The sequence below is a fragment of the Ovis aries genome, chromosome 13, assembly GCF_016772045.2.
Source record: "Ovis aries strain OAR_USU_Benz2616 breed Rambouillet chromosome 13, ARS-UI_Ramb_v3.0, whole genome shotgun sequence".
Taxonomy (NCBI): domain Eukaryota; kingdom Metazoa; phylum Chordata; class Mammalia; order Artiodactyla; family Bovidae; genus Ovis; species Ovis aries.
The window spans coordinates 65,640,924-65,659,288 of record NC_056066.1 but is presented as its reverse complement, the minus strand read 5'-3'; the positions used below and the strand labels follow the sequence as shown (position 1 = coordinate 65,659,288).

Here is an 18,365-nt window from a genome sequence, read left to right as displayed (position 1 = left end):
TCGGCCCCGCCCACCGCGCCCGGAGGGGGCGGGGCCGGGAGGGCACCTTCTTCCTGTGCCCACCCCCGCCCGCAGGAATGCCGCATGGCCTCCGGAGAGGAGCGCTGGGGACCCTCCAGCCTGTCCTCTAGGTCGGGACGGTCCGCTTGGGGGGCAGGAAGTGGCCCGTTCCTCCTTTCGGAGAGCGTTTCCGGAGCGCCTACTGTGTGCCCCACGCTGGGGGGTGGGGGCCGTTATGAGGAGGAGAAGTCATGCAGATCCTAACGTTTGTTAGTCTGTTCCTCCACCGGGATCTCCCGCCGGCGGGTTGATTGTTGCCCTTGCTCGGAGAGGAAACTGAGGCCTAGTTGGTCCGGGGATTTACTGCCCGCCCCCCAACTGGTAAGGACTTCGGTCTGAATGTGACGCTAGTTCTGTCCTCAAGGTCTCCTAGAGTCGGGTAGAGGTCACCCCTCGGACACAACCCCAAAGCCCGTAGCCCTAGAGTTCATCACACTAGGGGCAGCCAAAGGGAAAAACAGCCAGTGTTTAAGGAGTGTTTGTAAGGCAGTGACATTAAGCGAGGCACTGCGTGTGTGTCACCCTCGGCTCTTGGCGGTAGGTGCTTATATGTCAGTCCTTGGTTTGCCCATGAGCGGTTCTTGGCCATTGCTTGTTACAGGGTCAACCAGTGTCATTCAGCCCAGGTGTGTCTATAGCGCAGGCCAAGCCCTTATCTGATTGAGACCGGCCCTTGAAGGAGGCAGACCACCTGAAAGCTCTCAGTGCTCGTGGCTGGTATCTTTTTCCTCTGCCCAGGACACCCAACTCCAGTATCTGTTCCTTGGTCTCCCCCAACCCTACCAGCACTCTTCCCTGCTCTTTGCTTTCTGTTCCACATACTGTGAAATAATCTGTTGACCAACCTGCTGGCCTTTCGGGGAGACTTTGTGCCCTGCAGAGCCTAGCACAGAGTCTAGCACAGAGTCAGCCTAGAAATGGGCAAGGCCTCTGCTGGGCCTCTGGTTCCTCATCTGGTCCCAGCTGATCTAAGACCCTTGAACTTGGAAATCATCCGCTTTGAAATGGCTTTTGATCTTAACTGCACTTTAACTATGGAGAACTCAGAACAAAGATCTAGTTTGCTCCCCAGGCCCTAAGCCCATCAGAGTGCTGATTAAATGATTGTTAAGGTGCACCTGGGTTCCCCCTTGAAGCCGGACCAACCTGCAAATGCTTAGAACCCAGTCGGCCACACTGCTCTCCTTGCTGCGATCGCCAGGGTGCCAGTACTGCTGCCCAGTGCTTCCATTTCAGATGGGGAAACGAGGGCCTGACTAGAGGCCCCAGACAATTTATTGGGGTGCTGTCCACAGCCTTCTGAGAGAGAAAGGGAGGTTTACATGAAGTCTCGGGTAAGAAAGGTAAAAACCTCAAGGCCCTGGTCACTAGGATCACAGAGGGGGTGGGGGCCTAGGTAAGGGGGACCTGGAAGGGGAAACAGCTGCAGCCAGGTGAGCCTGGCAATGTGACTGTTCCCAGCACTTGGCGACAAGCATTGTGCCGAGTGCATGGGATGACCCTGTGTATTCAGCCAGCGGCGGCCCCCTAGGCCAGTATTTCCCAGCTCTGTGCTACAGCAGGTATCAATCCATCAGAACGAAGGGAAGGGAGCAGCTCCTTCCTCCTTTTAGCCTGCAGCACAGCCACCTGGGAACCGAAAACAAAGCTGCTTCAGGAGCCCCTCCCCAGACTTCCTGGAGGGGGAGGGGGAGTCCGAAGGTGCGGGGCTGCTGGTAGTGTATCAAGATGGTGTATTGTAAACAAATTCCCCAGGTAAAGCCTAAGTACTCCTAGAGTTTGAGAATTACTGTACAATGTTTCTCAACTGGTAAGTACCAGAATTTATGTGCATCCTTTAAGCCAGGAAGTGTACTTCTAGGAATGTCTTGAGAAGTGCAACCATGAATGCTTACACAAGATTGTTCTTTGCAGCACTATTTACTTTGGTGGAAAATGTGAAACAACTCGCTGCCTCTCACTGGGAGCCGATTGCTTACAGTCACTCTGGGACCTCCGCACAGCAGTATGTGTACTGGGGTAAGTCTGAGCGCTAACCTAGGGGATGGCCTAGGCTTATTTATTATGTCGCTTTGTGGTGTCCTGGCACGAAGGGGGGTTGGGTATACTTGCTGATAACTTTCGTGGGAAAGCTTTTTCCAGCTGGGAGGTTATTTTGTCATTTTTCTCTCATCCAGTTTTGGGCCCTGCCCTGCTGCCTTTTTTCATGTACGGAAGAGCTGTGTCCTTGAGAGGGAAGGACTGGTATGGTGATGAACCTGGGGTCCTGACTCCTGGGACAGGTCTGGGGTGGAGCTTGGAGAGGAGAGAGAGGTGGGCGGGGCCTCAGAGCCCAGGCTAACCTGGCGGCCCCCAGGAGGCCATTTTAGGAAGAGTCCAGGAACTCAAGGGCCCTCAGGCTAGATAGAAAAGGGACTGGACCGGTTGCAGGAGGCAGGCCAGCCTCTGCACCTGAAAACCCAAATCGGAGGCTCGTTGGGATGGGGGTCTTTCTTGATTGTTCCTGTCTCTAGTGAACTTGATTGTTGCATAGGTTCAAATGAATGTCATGCAAATGTATTTCTCTTAAAGAAAAAAAAAAGGAATAAAAAAGGAACTTCCCTGGTGATCTGGTGGTTAAGACTTCCATGCTTCCAATTCAGGTTGCACCGGTTTGATCCCTGGTTGGGGAACTAAGATCCAACATGCTGTGGGCTGAGGCCCCAAAAATGAAAACAACAAAAAAGCCAGCCAGTACCTTTCTCACCTGTTAGTGTTAGTTGCTCAGTCGTGTCCGACTGTCTGCAATCCCATGGACTATAGCCTCTGTCCATAGAATTCTCCTGGCAAAAGTACTGGAGTGCGTTGCCATTTCCTTCTCCAAGGGATCTTCCCAACCCAGGGATCGAACCCAGGTCTCCTGCAATGCAGGCAAATTCTTTATAGTCCGAGCTGTCGATGGAAATGGGGAAAGGGACCAATATTCACCAGAAGCCAACATGAGCCAAAGTTACAGCCAGTGGCACAAAGGAGATGGGGCCCGGGGGGGTGAAAGGGGAAGCATCCAGCAAAGGCCAGGGTCAGTAAGTAACTCAGGAAACAGTTGTATTGGATCAGTTGAAGGGCCTTGAAGGCCGAGGTGAAGAATTTGGATTTGGCAGTGTGAGTAAGTAGGGAGCTCCTAAAGGTTTCTGAGACAGTGGCTGAGGAGAGGTGGGAAGAGATGGGAGGCAGGGTGATCAGGTGAGACAGATCTGGATAATTGAGACCAAACAGATGGCCACCTGTCTCAGGTCTAGGAGATATGTGGCTCTCTTCTCTGAGGTTCTGCATTTTCAGCTCCTGTGAATTTCAGGTTATCAACATCTTACTTTAAAAGCCTTGAAGTGTTTTGTTGAGCAGTTAAAATACAATTTGCTTTGTATTAGCTTTCTCCCAGTTGTTGGGTATTCACTCATCTAATTTTTCAAAAAGTACTTTTTTACTTTTGGCTGCTCTGGGTCTTAGTTGCAGCTCATCGGCTTCTCTCATCGTTGTACGTGGCTCCAGCTCTCTTGGCGCCAGTGGTAAAAAAAAACCCGTCGCCAGTGCGCATTCAGTAGCTCCGTCATGCAGCCGGTCAGTCAGTGCAGGAAATGTAAGAGACTCGGATTCAACCCCTGAGTGGGGAAGATTCCCTGGTGAAGAGCATGGCAACTACTCCAGTATTCTTGCCTGGAGAATCCCATGGACAGAGGAGCCTGGAAGGTTGCAAAAGGCCGGACATGACTGAAGTGGCTTAGCACACATGCACGCATGGGCTTAGTTGCCTTGAGGCGCATGGGATCTCAGTTCCTCCACCACAGATCAAACCCACATCTCCTGCACAGGAAGGTGGATTCTTAACCACTGGACCGCCAGGGAAGTCGCCTCATTCATCTAATTTTTGAGCATCCAGTGCCTTGACAGGATGTGCTTGAAGCTGGCGAACCCACCCCCTAGGTTGTCATGAAGGGTTTGCGCTGCAGCCCCCAGTAGTGGAAATGGTATGGGAATACTAGCCTGGTGATAGAGGCAAGTCATCCAAAGCCACTGAACCTCAGTTTTCTCATCTGTGGAAACATCTGGCTTTGGTGGGGGTCAGAGAAAATAAAGGCTGTGTAAAAACCCTTTTGTGAATAGCATCCAGCATTTGTAGAAGAGCAGATACCATATCAAGATGTCTTAGCTCTGCCTTCTTCTTTCTAGTGATTAATTAATTTATTTTTGGCTACTCTGGGTCTTCGTTGCCGAGTGTGGGTTTTCTCTATTGTGGTGCTTGGGCTTCCCACTGCATGGCTTCTCTTTCGGAGCTCAGGCTCAGTAGTTACGGCACTGGTTTAGTTGCCACACAGCATGTGGGATTTTCCCAGACCAGGGGTTGAACTCATATCCTCTGCCTTGGCAGGCAGATTCTTAACCCCTGGACCACCAGGGAAGTCTTCAGTTCTGCTTCTGACAGCTGTGCGGCATTTGACACTCCGAGTTCCCATTTCTTTCTCTTCGTCTGAGGAAATTGAGAGGGTAGGTCATGATAATCCTAAAGGTCTCTTCCTTCTTTGGCATTTTACCATCTAAGAGTTAAATGTTTTTGAAAGCAACATATTGTATATATAAATATCTGTTTGCCCATAGTTCAGGCAACACTGGGTTAAAGATTAGAACGCTAGATTAAGATTTAAAAAAATCTTTAAAATTGTTATCTTTTCAGAATTAAGTGGTGAGGAATATTACTTAAAAATTGTGTATGTCTGCATGACTTTAAGTGGTTTTCTAGTTACAGTTGATTATGTGATTTTCTTGTGCAGTTTGCATTTCAGAAGGTCCCCAAGTTACAGCATCTTAACTTGGGGATGTTGATGTGGCAGGGATGAGTCAATAACCTGTGGGGAGAAATACCACAGTCTCTTCTCTTGATGCCCTCTGGCTTCTAGCCAGGTTAATTAGCAAGTGTTCTGCTTTTAATTCGGGGATTGAAAAAAATCCCTTTCTATTTTTCTGGTAGTCGCTACCTGTAAACCTCTGGGTCGTACAGAAATAAGCCTCCAGAGCTGGCTGTTGTGGGGACTGGGAGACTTAATGATTATATTTTTTTCATTCTTTTTATTAGGGTCTCAGGTGATAGGATAGATGGGGATCAGATTCTATTTGGCATGCTTTCATCTTTTTTATACATGGGAACTTTCTTACCTCCTCAAGTATGTTTTACATTATAAAAGCAAATACACTGTGTTAATTATGGCAAGTTGAACAATGCAAAAGCACAGAAAGAGAAAATGAGTAACCTCCCCCTTATTCCCACCTTCCTGCATTAGCAGTGATAGCAGGTCTGTTTTCTTCCTCGCGTTTCTCCGTGTTCATGTAGACACATGCAAATATATACACACATCCTGAGAGGTGTTTTTCTCTCCCTCTTATTTAAATTTTTTCCTGATTGTCAACAATTGCAGTTAACATTTTGAAGTACGTGTCTTTGCAATTCTGAATGTTTTCTTAAATAGATTCTCTGGAGTGGAATTACTGGGACGAAGAGTTGGTGTGCGTATTTGTAAGGCATGCTAACGAAGTGCTCTCCTTAAGCACATCTGTAGTGTTTGAGTGCTTGTCTTACCTTGTCCTTAGTCCTTAGTGTTAGCAGTTTTGTGTTAATCTCTGCTCATTTGATGGCTGAAGAATCGTCTTTGGTTCTTGTAATCTGCATTTACAAATAATCTGTTTTGCCTGTGCTGGGTCTTTGCTGCTGCGCATGGACTTTGTGTGGTTGCAGTGAGCAGAGGCTGCTCTAGTTTCGGTGCTCGGGCTTCTCGTGGCGGCTTCTCTTGTTGCAGAGAATGGGCTCCTCTAGGGCACGTGGGCTCAGTAGTTGTGGCCCATGGCGTGAGTTGCCCTGAGGCACGTGGACTCTTCCCGGGCCAGGGAATGAACCCCTGTCTGTGCATTGGTAGGTGGATTCTTGATGTTTGTCCTTTAAGGACCCTTACTTGCCTCTGTCTCTTCCAAGGCCCTGAAGAGGTCCTATGTTTCCATAAAATGTACAAATTAAGCAATCGCCCTTGTAATCACTTAAGGGTCTTCCCAGGTGGCTCAGTGGTAAAGATTCTGCCTACCAGTGCAGGAGACTCAGGAGATGCGGGTTCAATTTCTGGATGGGGAAGATTCCCAGGAGGAGGAAGTGGCAACCCACTCCAGTATTCTTCCCTGGGAAATCCCACGGACAGAGGAGCCCCGAGGGCTACAGTCTATAAGGTCACAAAAAGTCAGACACGACAGCACGCATGCAATCACCTAAGACCACTGTCTTATTCCACCATGACCTCCCTCCTCACTGTTCCCCTTGTTCTAAGTGGCCTTCTGTTGGCTCTGGACATTGTTTCGGATCTACCTAAAGGTTTAGTTAGAATGCGTTTGCATGCTTGTGTGCTTAAGTCACTCAGTCTTTTAGCCCACCAGACTCTTCTGTCCATGGAATTTTCCAGGCAAGAATACCGGCATGGGTTGCCATTTCCTCCTCCAGGAAGTCTTCCCGATCGGAAGATCAAACCCTCGTCTCCTGTGTCTTCTGCATTGCAGGCAGACTCTTTACCCTCTGAGCCATTGGGGAAACCCAGAAGGCATTTAAGCTGGGTTTATCTAGTTATGTGATTTGCAGTCACTTCCGCCAACAGTTCAAATACTGATAACTGTTCTGGTAGAGGGAAGGCTTTCATGACACAGCGTTACAGGAACAGAGGCATTAATAGTAGCACCATATAAAGATGTCCTATAGAATCCACACCAGAGGTACCTAAGTAAAGAAAGATATGACAGGGTTTGAAACCTCCAGTCAGAAGCTGGTCTGAGGCAAATTCTTCCAATCATGGAGACCGTGAAAATGGAAGCAGAGGGCTCAGTTTTTAACCAACACTTATTAAAAATGGAAATTTTCTTCTGCCAAGAATGTGCTTAATGCAGTGTACACAGTTAAAAGTGTACACATCAGAAGAAAAACTGAGTCATCTTTACTTTCTCTATATAAAAATTGTATTACAAAGCTATTACCATAAGGCCAAAGAAAGTGCCCCCAGGGACTTCCCTGGTGGTCCAGTTGCTAAGACTCTGCACTCCCCATTCAAGGGGCCTGGGTTCAATCCCTGGTCAGGGAACTAGATCCCACACCCTACAGCTTAGACCCTGTATGCTGCAGTGAAGACTGACAATTCCACATGATGGAGCTAGAACCCAGCGGCAGCTGAATAAGTAAATAAATGTGTTTTTTTTTTAAGTGCCTCCAGGGACTTCCCCGGTGGCTTAGTGGTGGAGAATCCGCCTGCCAGGGTAGGAGACATGGGTTCGATCCCTGATCTGGGAAGATCCCATGTGCCAAGGAGCAACTTACCCCATGCGCCACTGCTATTGAGCCTGTGCTCCGCAACAAGAGAAGCCGCCACAATGAGAAGGCCTGTGCACCGCAGCTGAAGAAGAGCCCAAAATAATGAGAAGGCCTGTGCACCGCAGCTAAAGAGAAGCCCAAGCAGCAACAAATGCCCAATGTAGACAAAAATAAATAAATAAATAAAATTATTTAAAAAAAGAGAAGATTTTTTAAAGTACCCCCAAAAGTAGGAAAAAAACTACTTTTGTGATAGTGATATTTGTGATATGATATTTGTTAGTTGTTTAAAAATTTGCAGTTTACCATCTTTTTTTCTCATTTTGAATACAGTCATATTTGTGCCAATTTTATATATTTAATATAACATATTTTTCTTAATAAAGACCCCCCCCCCCCAAATTACATAAGTTTCAGTTCTGACAAAACCCTTATGTGGCTTCAACCGTTAGGATGAATATATTGCTAGAGATTAAGCCCTAACCCCACAAGAAGACGAATAGTGTCTGTCCTCTCTGTTGCTGCGGTTTAGATGCTCGGTCGTGTCCAATTCTTTGCAGCCGCATGGACAGCAGCCTGCCAGGCTCCTCTGTCTGTGGGATTCTCCAGGCAAGAATACTGGAGTCATTTCCTCCTCCAGGGCATCTTCCTGATTTAGGGATCGAACTCATGTCTCCTGCTTGGCAGGTGGATTCTTGACCACTGTACCACCTGGAAAGCCCTTTGGAAATGAAATTTCTTGCCTTTTGCTCTGATTTTGACACGGAAATAAAACTTTTGAAGGGAATGTTGATTACTTGCAGTCTGTTCATCACCTTGCCTTTTTCACTTAACAGTATATCTTAGAGGCCTTTTCTCTCTTCATATGTGAAGAGATCCCTTGTTCTTTTCAGCAATTAGCTCTTAAATATATATACACACACACACACACACACACACACACACACACACACATTTACTTATTTGGTTGCACGGGGTCTTAGTTGTGGCATGTGGGATCTAGTTTCCTGACCAGGGATCGAACCCAGGCCTCCTGTGTTGGGAGCTCAGAGTCTTAGCCGCTCAACCACCAGGGAAATCCCACAGCAGTTACCTCTTATTTCTTTGTGTAGATATACCATATTTATCTTAGTGGTGTGCTGTGGATTGTCATGTGGGTTGATTCCAGTATTAACTGTCACAAACAAAAATGCAGTAAGGACCCTTGTATACATCTGTCATCTCTCAGAGTACAGTTGTAGGAAAAACTTTGAGAATTTGCACTCCCATGAGTGTATGGGAAAAATTTAGGGTGGAAATAAGTTTTCTTTGGATTTTTTTTTTTTGAAGAATATATGTAAGATAAAACTTACCATTTTCAGGTGTGGGGTTCTGTGGTGTTAAATACATTGACATTGTTGTATGGCCATCACCACCATCCATTTCCAGGACTTCATCTTCCCAAACTGAAACTCTGCACCCATTAACTGGTAACTCCCTATTCCCTGGTTTCCCCAGCCCCTGGCAGCCACCATTTCACTTTTTGTGTCCACGAATGTGACTCCTCGGATACCTCATAAAAGTGGAATCCTACAGTGTTTATCTGTCTGGGTCTGGCTTATTTCACCCAGCACAATGGCCTCAAGGTTCATCCCTGTTGGAGTGTGTGTCCAAATGGCCTTCCTTTTTTAAGGCTGCATGATACTTTGCTTTGTGTATATGCCACGTTTTCGCTTATCCGTTCAGCCATCCATGGATGCTTGGGCTGTTTCCGCCTTTCGGTTATTGCGAATAGTGCTGGTACAGACACGGGTGTGCAGGAATCTGTTGAGTTCCTGTTTTCAATCCTTTTGAGTAGACACCCAGAAGTTTCATCAGGTCTTGAAGGCATCACTCTTTCAGTATTGCAGTTGGGAAATCCCAAGTCATTCTGAATACTGAGACTTTGCGTGTGACCTACTTTTGCTTCTCTAGAAATTTCTAGAATGTCCTCTCATCCTGGACTTTCCTGATTATATGCCCTGATATGAATCTGTTTCTGTTTTTTTCCTGTTGTGCTGAGGGTTCTGGGAGTCAAGCGGGGGATGAAAACTGGGGGGAGGGGTGGACTCAGGGGCGGGTGGGTCTCACCACGTATTATTATGAGCTCCGTGCCTCACTGGCAGTGTTCCCGGAGCTGAGTAGAAGAAGAAGGCTGAGGATCTGGACATCTTCAACAGTTAGTAAATGAAGTTTTGTGTAATTCCTCTTGTTGGTATCTTCTCAGTCTCCTGTGTCTAGTAACTACCTGTCCAGGGACCTTCTTCCACATTCGAAAATAATTCTGACCTGCCTAAAAATAAATTTCTGATCTGCCAGGGTCTGGGTTGTAGCCATGGTGGGCAGGGAATAATATAGGGAAGGGATCTAAGAGTCTACTATTTGATATATTTAAGCTGCTTTATTGACTATGCCAAAGCCTTTGACTGTGTGGACCACAATAAACTGTGGAAAATTCTGAAAGAGACGGAAATACCAGAGCACCTGACCTGCCTCTTGAGAAACCTATGTGCAGGTCAGGAAGCAACAGTTAGAACTGGACATGAAACTGGTTCCAAACAGGAAAAGGAGTACGTCAAGGCTGTATATTGTCACCCTGCTTATTTAACTTATATGCAGAGTACATCGTGAGAAATGCTGGGCTGGAAGAAGCACAAGCTGGAATCAAGATTGCTGGGAGAAATATCAATAACCTCAGATATGCAGATGACACCACCCTTATAGCAGAAAGTGAAGAAGAACTAAAGAGCCTCTTGATGAAAGTGAAAGAGGAGAGTGAAAAGTTTGGCTTAAAGCTCAACATTCAGAAAACTCAGATCATGGCATCCGCTCCCATCACTTAATGGGAAATAGATGGGGAAACAGTGGAAACAGTGTCAGACTTTATTTTTTTAGGCTCCAAAATCACTGCAGATGGTGATTGCAGCCATGAAATTAAAAGACGCTTACTCCTTGGAAGAAAAGTTATGACCAACCTAGATAGCATATTCAAGAGCAGAGACATTACTTTGCCAATAAAGGTCCGTCTAGTCAAGGCTGTGGTTTTTCCAGTAGTCATATGGATGTGAGAGTTGGACTGTGAAGAAGGCTGAGCGCCGAAGAATTGATGCTTTTGAACTGTGGTGTTGGAGAAGACTCTTGAGAGTCCCTTGGACTGCAAGGAGATCCAACCAGTCCATTTAAGAGATCAGCCCTGGGATTTCTTTGGAAGGAATGATGCTAAAGCTGAAACTCCAGTACTTTGGCCACCTGATGCGAAGAGTTGACTCATTGGAAAAGACTCTGATGCTGGGAGGGATTGGGGGCAGGAGGAGAAGGGGACGACTGAGGATGAGATGGCTGGATGGCATCACGGACTCGATGGATGTGAGTCTGAGTGAACTCCGGGAGTTGGTGATGGACAGGGAGGCCTGGCGTGCTGCGATTCATGGGGTCGCAAAGAGTCGGACACGACTGAGCGACTGAACTGAACTGAAGCTGCTCTTTGGAGAAGGAAATGACAACCTACTCCAGTGTTCTTGCCTGGAGAATCCGATGGACAGAGGGGCCTCGCAGGCTATAGTCCATGGGGTCGCAGAGTTGGACATGACTGAGCGACTACACAGCAAGCTGCTTTTTAAGCCTTCTGCTGCAAATTTTTCCTCCTGTAGCAGCCCTCTCTCCCAACCTCACCTTTATGCCCCCTTCTAGAGGTGCCACTAACTTCTGAGTCTTTTGGGAGATTCTGTGGTATAAATCAGGTTAAATGTTCACCTTTTCTTACTGCCTGCTTGGTTTTGCCATCTGATAATACTTGCCCATTTACTTTCTACCCCAACAATTTTGTTGTGTGGTCCCTTCTCTTTCTTGTAGGGTTATGCTGTCGTGTTTTTTTTTTTTTTTTTTTCACCACACAGCTTACGGGATCTTAGTCCTTGACCAGGGATTGAACCCATGCTCTCAGCAGTGGAAGTGCAGAATTGTAACCACTGGACCACCAGGGAACTCCTGGTTTCTTCATTTTAAAAGTAGAGTTTCAAGAGGGAGTCTAGTGGCATACCTGTGATAAATCCACCATCTTCAAATAGTTTTTTCCCCAAACGTCTCCCTAGTGATCCCAACGCCCTGTGTTGACTAGTCTACCTTTCTGCCTCTGGGCTGAGATGCTTGCCTTTGTCCTGCGCCAAATATAAAGTCCCATTTGTCTGTGGATCCTATTCCGGAGCTTTTTCTTCTGTTTCAGCAGATCTTTTAATTTATTTTTTAAACTTGAAAGTAGTAAAAAAAAGAAAATTAGTAGAGTTTTTGTGGGATGGAAAAAGAGTTCTTTGAGTTGTTTATTTTATTTTCCAAAGGCATTGTCATTTTTTTTTCTTGGCCGCACCATGAGCATTTGGGATCTTAGTTCCCTGACTAGGGATTGAACCTGCACCCTCTTCAGTGGAAGCATGGAGTCCTAACTACTGGACCGCCAGGGAAGTCCCTCAACAGACCTTTATTAGCACATTTAGTAAAGGGAGACAGGAAATAATGTCAGAGAGTGATAAGTACTAGGAAGAAAAATAGAAAGTAAGAGAGAGAAAGAGGTTGAGTTACTGTAGATACCAGCAGAGGAGTGATGATGATGAGTGGAGTCTTTAATAAAGTGGAAACTCCAGCCACACTTGGATCTGTAGAGAGGGGGATGTTGTGGGCAGAGGAAATACCCAGAGCAGAGAGCCTGAGACAGAAATGAGCTGGATGAGCTGGAAGAATAACAAGACCAGTGTGGCTGGAGCCCTGCAGGCAAAGGGGAAAGTGGTACCTCGGCCTAGATTTCGCAGGGCCCGCTAGACCACGGCAGAAAGTGTGTACTTCCCCCCTGCACCCAGTGAGTGTGGAGAATAGAAGAAGGGAGATGCAGACATCCTGACATGTTAAAACAAGGCTGTGGTGGTTGTGTAGAGAACGGACTATGGGAGGGGGCAGGAGTAGCAAGCGACACTTGGGCTGTTGTCAGCGAGAGAGTGGTGACCTGGACTAACTAGGTGCGGTGGACAAGGTGAGAAGCTGCTGCTTCTTGAATATATTTGGAAGGTAGAGGCAGCCAAACAGATGGGCTGAAGGACTGATGTGGATGGAAAGGAAAAGAGAGACCTGATCAACTAGAGGAGTGGCGGTGATTAATGGAGCTTGACCAGGTACTTGACACAGATCCTTTTGTTAACTTTTCATAACCCTTTGAGAACAATGATGTCTTTTTGAAGAGTATAGGAAATGGAGGCTCAGGTAGTTTAAGTAACTTGCCTGTGATGACACTCTGGTCATTGGAAGAGATAGGATTTTATTTCTGTAAGGTCAGTAGTAAAGTCCCCTTCTCTTTCTGATTCTAATAATTTTGTGACTTTTCCTTTTTCGTCTTGGTCAGCTTAGCTGAGGGTTTGTCAAATTTTACAGTCTTTTCAAAGAACCTACTTTGGGTTTTGTTAATTTTCTCGAATGTTTTTCTAGTCGCTTTCATTAATTTCTGCTCTAGCCTTTATTTCTTTTCTCCTGTTTGATTCAGTTCCATTTTTTCCTCTTCCCTTCTTTTCCTGTGTCTTAAGATAGAAGGTTAGGTTGTTGATTCGAAATCTTTCTTCTTTTTTTTTTGGCCATGCTGTACCGCTTGCAGGATCTTAGTTCCCTAGCCAGGGATGGAACGCTCACCTTCAGCAGTGAAAGCCTGGACCAGCTTCCCATATAGGAAATGGGAATAGCAGCGCTGTCTCCTCTGAAGGCTGCTATGAGAGATAAAATAATGAAATGCTCATGCTGTGCTCTGCCTAATGCTTGGCAAATAGGGAAAGTAACACACACACAAATCTTCATTTTGTTACATTATATGACTTCTTTCAGTTTTCTTTTTATTTGTTTGCTTATTTATTTATTCGGCTGCCTTGGGCCTTAGTTGTGGCACCCAGGATCTTCACTGCATCATATGGGATCTTTCCTTGTGGTGCATGGACTAGCTCGTTGCAGCGTTTGGGTTTAGATGCCCAGCTCCAGCTGGAATCTTAGTCCCCAACCAGGGATTGAACCTGTCTCCTGCATTGCAGGGTGGATTCTTAACCACTGCACCACAAAGGAAGTCCTGACTTCTTAAAATTTTCTAATCTGTATTTCACAAATCATTGTGTATGTCTGTGTTTCATATGGGAAAGACTAGTAAATCAGTAGCAAGAGAGTACCTATTTTTTGCATGGAATAGCAAGAAGCATCACAGAGCAATCTGTCATTTTTGGGAGGGAGCCAAGTATGTGTCCACGCAAAAACTTGTACATGAATGTTCATTGCAGCCTTATTCATAGTAGCCTCAAACTGTAAGCAACCCAAATATTTATCAGCGGGTGAAAGGCTAAATAAATTGTGTTATAGATCCTCACAGTGGAATACTACTCAGCATTGAAAAGGAACTGCAGGGACATGCAGTAACATAAAGGAATCTCAAATATATGCCACGTGAAAGGAGCCAGTATTGTATGGCCTATTCATTTAAAATTCCAGGAAAGGAAAGAAATCTATAAAAAAAAGTGGATGAATGGTTGTGTGAACTAAAAGGGCTCAGCCAAAAAGGGGAATGAGCAAACATTTGTCAAAATTAACTTTATTTTTGCACTTAAAATGGATAAGTTTTATTTGAAACAAAAACAGGACTTCCTTGGCAGTCCAGTGATTGAGAATCTGCCTGCCAATGCAGGGGACATGGGTTCGATCCCTGATCCTGGAAGATTCTACATGCCACAGAGCAGCTAAGCCTGTGCACAGTAGCTAAGCCTGGGCACAGCAGCTAGAGAGTAGTCCTTGCCTGCCCCAACTGGGGAAAGCCATCACGAAGCAATGATGACTTAGTGCAGCCAAAAATAGATAATTTAAAACCAGAGACGAAAAACTGTGGGACACAGACAAAGCAATAGTAAAGAGAAACAAGTGCAACAACAATAAATGGTTAAATTTAATCATACATTAAATTTAGTTGATCAGTAGCTTACATATACAGTGAAACCATGTTCTGTTTTCACTGGGTTGTAAATCTGCTTTCTCATCATCCCAGTTGGGGACATTTTACAGCTCAGCATCTGGGTAAACAAAATCCTTCTAGGCCCAAGTACCCAGTGGTAAAGAATCCATCTCCCAGTGCAGGAGATGCAGGTTTGATCCCTGGGTTGAGAGGATCCCCTGGAGAAGGAAATGGCAACCCACTCCGGTATTCTTCCCTGGAAGATCCCATGGACAGACGAGCCTAGCAGGCTGCAATTCATGGGGACGCAAAGAATCTGACATGACTTGCGACTAAACGGCAACCTTGTGCCTCATAGTTTCCCTGTAGTGGAAGTGGATTCCTTTTATTCATTTTTGGCTTCGCTGGGTCTTCTTCGCTGCACCCAGCAGTGAGCAGGGCTCACTAGTTACAGTGAGCAGGGCTATTCTTTGAGGGGCTGGCTTCTCATTGCGGTGGCTTCTCTTGTTGCAGAGCATGAGCTGTAGGGTGTGTGAGCTTCAGTAGTTGTGGGGCACAGGCTTAGCTGCCCTGCAACATGTGGGATCTTGTCGGATCAGATATAGAGTCCATATCCCCTTCATTGGCAGATGGATTCTTTACCCCTGGTCCACCAGGGAAGTCCCATGAATTCCTTTCTTAAGGGAGAATTTATATCTGACTTGTATTTCTTTCTCAAAAATGAGATGTGCTTATATGCTGTGTCTGTAAGTCTCTGTCCTGAAACATTCCAGAGGAAGAACGTGCTGGAGGGTTTTGCCCAGGGCAGTGACATGGTCCCATGTATTAATACAACTGGAAATTGCCCTGTGGATGGAGGAGAGGCGCGTTTCGAGAGAATCAGAAAGGCTGGTTAAGAGGCTCAGTGTGGTTCATGGATCTGTATGCTTCAATGTATGCATTTTTCTATATATACGTTTTGTGCTTGCATGCAAAGTCGCTTCAGTCATGTCCAACTCTGTGCGACTCTATGGACTGCAGCTCACCAGGCCCCTCTGTCCATGGGATTCTCCAGGCAAGAATACTGGAGAGGGTTGCCATTCCTTTCTCCAGGGGATCTTCCCAACCCAGGGATCGAACCCATGTCTCTTACAGCTCCTGTATTGGTAGGTGGGTTCTTTACCACTAGCGCCATCTGGGAAGCCCCGTGTATAAGTTACACTTCCTTTTTTAAAACATGAGGACAAAGAAATGTCTCAGTAGTCCAGATGAAGTCCAGCGATCAGAGGAAGAGGCTTCAGGTCAGTCTGACAGTGGGACCAGTCTGGGGACTTGCATGGGATTCTGGTTGCAGAACTGACAGGGTTTGAGGGGAGATTGCACAGCTGAGAGGAGGCACTGGGGGAGGGACGGGAGGCCAGGAGAGGAAGGAAGCCAAGTCGCACCGAAGCACTGAGGAGCGTTTCTGAGTGGGGCTCAGGGGTTCTGACCCAGTGAATCAACTCACTGTGTAGCTCTGCGATTCTGCCAGGATGGGGGGCAAGAAGAGACCTGGACCCCATGGTCAAATGTCATGGTTCAGTGGGGAAAGACGACAGCCTTCCTGGACCAGTGGGGGACGGCGTGGAGGGCCTTTGGGGGAGGAAGTAGACATCGCTTCCTGACCCCTCCATCATACCTCCTGTTCGCCTCCCAGATCTGAGCGTGGGGATTAATAACGAAGTGATGGAGCTCTCACCCACCTGGGTGTGATGTAAATTCCAGTTCTGAAGTTCCCTAGCTGTGTGACCTTGAACAGGTTGCTTAACCTTTTTGAGTCTCGATTTCCTCACTTGCAAAATGAGGATAATATCCTATTTGCTCTCATAGAATTTTCGTCTCCTCTTCCCCTTCCTAAAAAAACTGTATTTACAATTTCCCTGCTGCCTTGTAATATGTCTGTATTGTAGATGGACAGAAATGGTACTCAGGGTGGTTCTTGGGTTCCTGGGTGAAGAATTCCTTTATTTCAGCTTCTGAGGGCTCCATGGACCCAGGGCCGCCAGTCCCTTGAGCATCTTAGAACAGAAGCAACTCTGAGGGGGCAGCAGGCAGTGGAGGAAATCAGAGGGGCTGGAAATGGAACTCTCTGGGTGACCGTGGGCGACCCCTAGTGGGAAAGTGTAGCAACACACAGCATGGCTGCAAGGATGCGTTTTGCAGCTTTCTAACAGATTTTGCTGATAATATATGCTTTTGCTGCAGGTACCAGGTGGAATGCATTGTAGCTTGCTTTTTATTCACTTGGATGCAGCCCTGATGTCCTCATTTACGCCATTGTATGTATGGAAGGCGGTTTCCTTTACTGGCAAATCTGGTAAATCTTGTTATTTATATCACTATTTTCCTTAGCTTTTACGGTTGTTGTCCTTTCAGAGCTTATGAATTCAAAGGACTTTAAGATCACATTCAACGCATGTATTTAAGATTCATTTTATGGTGTTTTTAAGATTCATTTTATGCAATAATTTAAAAGTAGCACTTTATGTACCAGGCACTGTTCTATGTATAAGTTTATTTAATCCTCATAATGACTCTATGAGGTGCATATAATTATCCTCATTATTTTTTTGGCTGTGGTGCAAGGTATGCGCAATCTTAGCTTCTCACCCAGGAATGGAACCCACGCCTGCTGCATTGGGAGCTCAGTCTTAACCACTAGACCGCCAAGGAAGTCCCTGTTATCTCCATTTTATAGTAGAGAAACTGAGCCGTAGAGAGGACAGATAACATGCTGAAATTCATGCTATTAATAAATGGCAGAACCAGGATTGCAACCTAATTTTGTTCTCTTAATTATTCTATTATATTACCTATGACCTCAAAATTATTTCTCCAAAGCTTTCGTAAAATTGGGGTCATCTTTTGTATCTTATAAGCCAATAAATACGGTAGTAATAGGCTGACCACCTTAACCTCTAGTCTGAGTCTTGGTTCTTCTTCACAGTGACCTTGGATCCCCTATATCATAGATGATCCCCTCATCTATAAAACAGGGGTGGGCATGTGAAGAATTATATGAATTTTTTTTTTTTTTGAAATTAAAAAACATTTTGGCTGTGCCGGGTCTTTGTTGCTGTGTGTAGGCTTTCTCTCCTTGCGGCGAGTGGGGACTGCTCTTCATTGCGGTGTGCTGGCTTCTCATTGTGGTGGCTTCTCTTGTTGCAGAGCATGGGCTCTATGCTCGAAAGCTCTAGAACATAAGCTCAGTAGCTGTGCTCGGGCTTAGTTGCCTTCGGCATGTGGAATCTTTCCAAACCAGGGATCAAACCCGTGTCCCTTGCATAGGCAAGTTTCTTAACCAGTGAAATGCCAGGGAAGTTCCCTTATGCTGGTTTTAAAATCTTATGCACATTTTAACATTACGTTTAGGTTATTAGGTGCTAGCACTCAATCTGTTTCTCCTTTCCTCACCCCACACATTGTTTTTCCCTCCCCACAACCAGGGACGAACCTGGGCCATGACAGTGAAAGGGCCACCTCCTAACCACTAGGCCCCCAGGGAACTCCCCCAGACATTGTTTTTAGTACCTGTCTGTGTTGATGCAGGAACGTTGATTCGTTGCATCGGAATGCTGCGTGGTATTCCACATCCCGCGTCTGTCACATTTCTTATCCCTTCTCCTTGTGACAGGTGTGGGGCTTCTCGGGGTCTCTCCAAGGCCCTGCTGCCATTTGTGCGGGGGCAGTGGACATGGTGTCCTGCCCCTCTGGGCTTGCCCCCAGTTTCTCTGGGAGATGTCTATAGCTGGGGAGTTTCTGAGCCAGAGGGGCTTCACTTGTTCACAAATGCTGGCAAATGCTGTCCTGCGTGGGGGACCAGTCTGTTCCCTATCAGCCAGTGTATGGGGATTCCCCCTCCTCTCCATCTTTGCCAGTGTTTGGTATTATCTGTGTCTCTGATTGGCAATCTGACAAGTATCAAGTGGTCTCTTTGCTTTTGGA

At 46.3% G+C, this 18,365-nt stretch overlaps 1 long non-coding RNA gene across 3 annotated transcripts; it reads left to right on the top strand.

Moving 5' to 3' along the window:
- The first annotated feature begins 73 nt into the window (after positions 1 to 73).
- On the top strand, positions 74 to 17,197 carry LOC121816218 (uncharacterized). Of its 3 annotated transcripts, XR_006055693.2 has the most exons (4): positions 74 to 381; positions 1,975 to 2,079; positions 16,626 to 16,737; positions 17,007 to 17,197. It is a non-coding gene; the product is annotated as an uncharacterized LOC121816218 (long non-coding RNA). The 3 variants fall into 3 exon arrangements; XR_006055692.2 differs by having other exon boundaries at positions 16,626 to 17,197; XR_006055694.2 differs by lacking the exon at positions 74 to 381 and adding an exon at positions 1,752 to 1,870 and having other exon boundaries at positions 16,626 to 17,197.
- Positions 17,198 to 18,365: the final 1,168 nt, after the last annotated feature.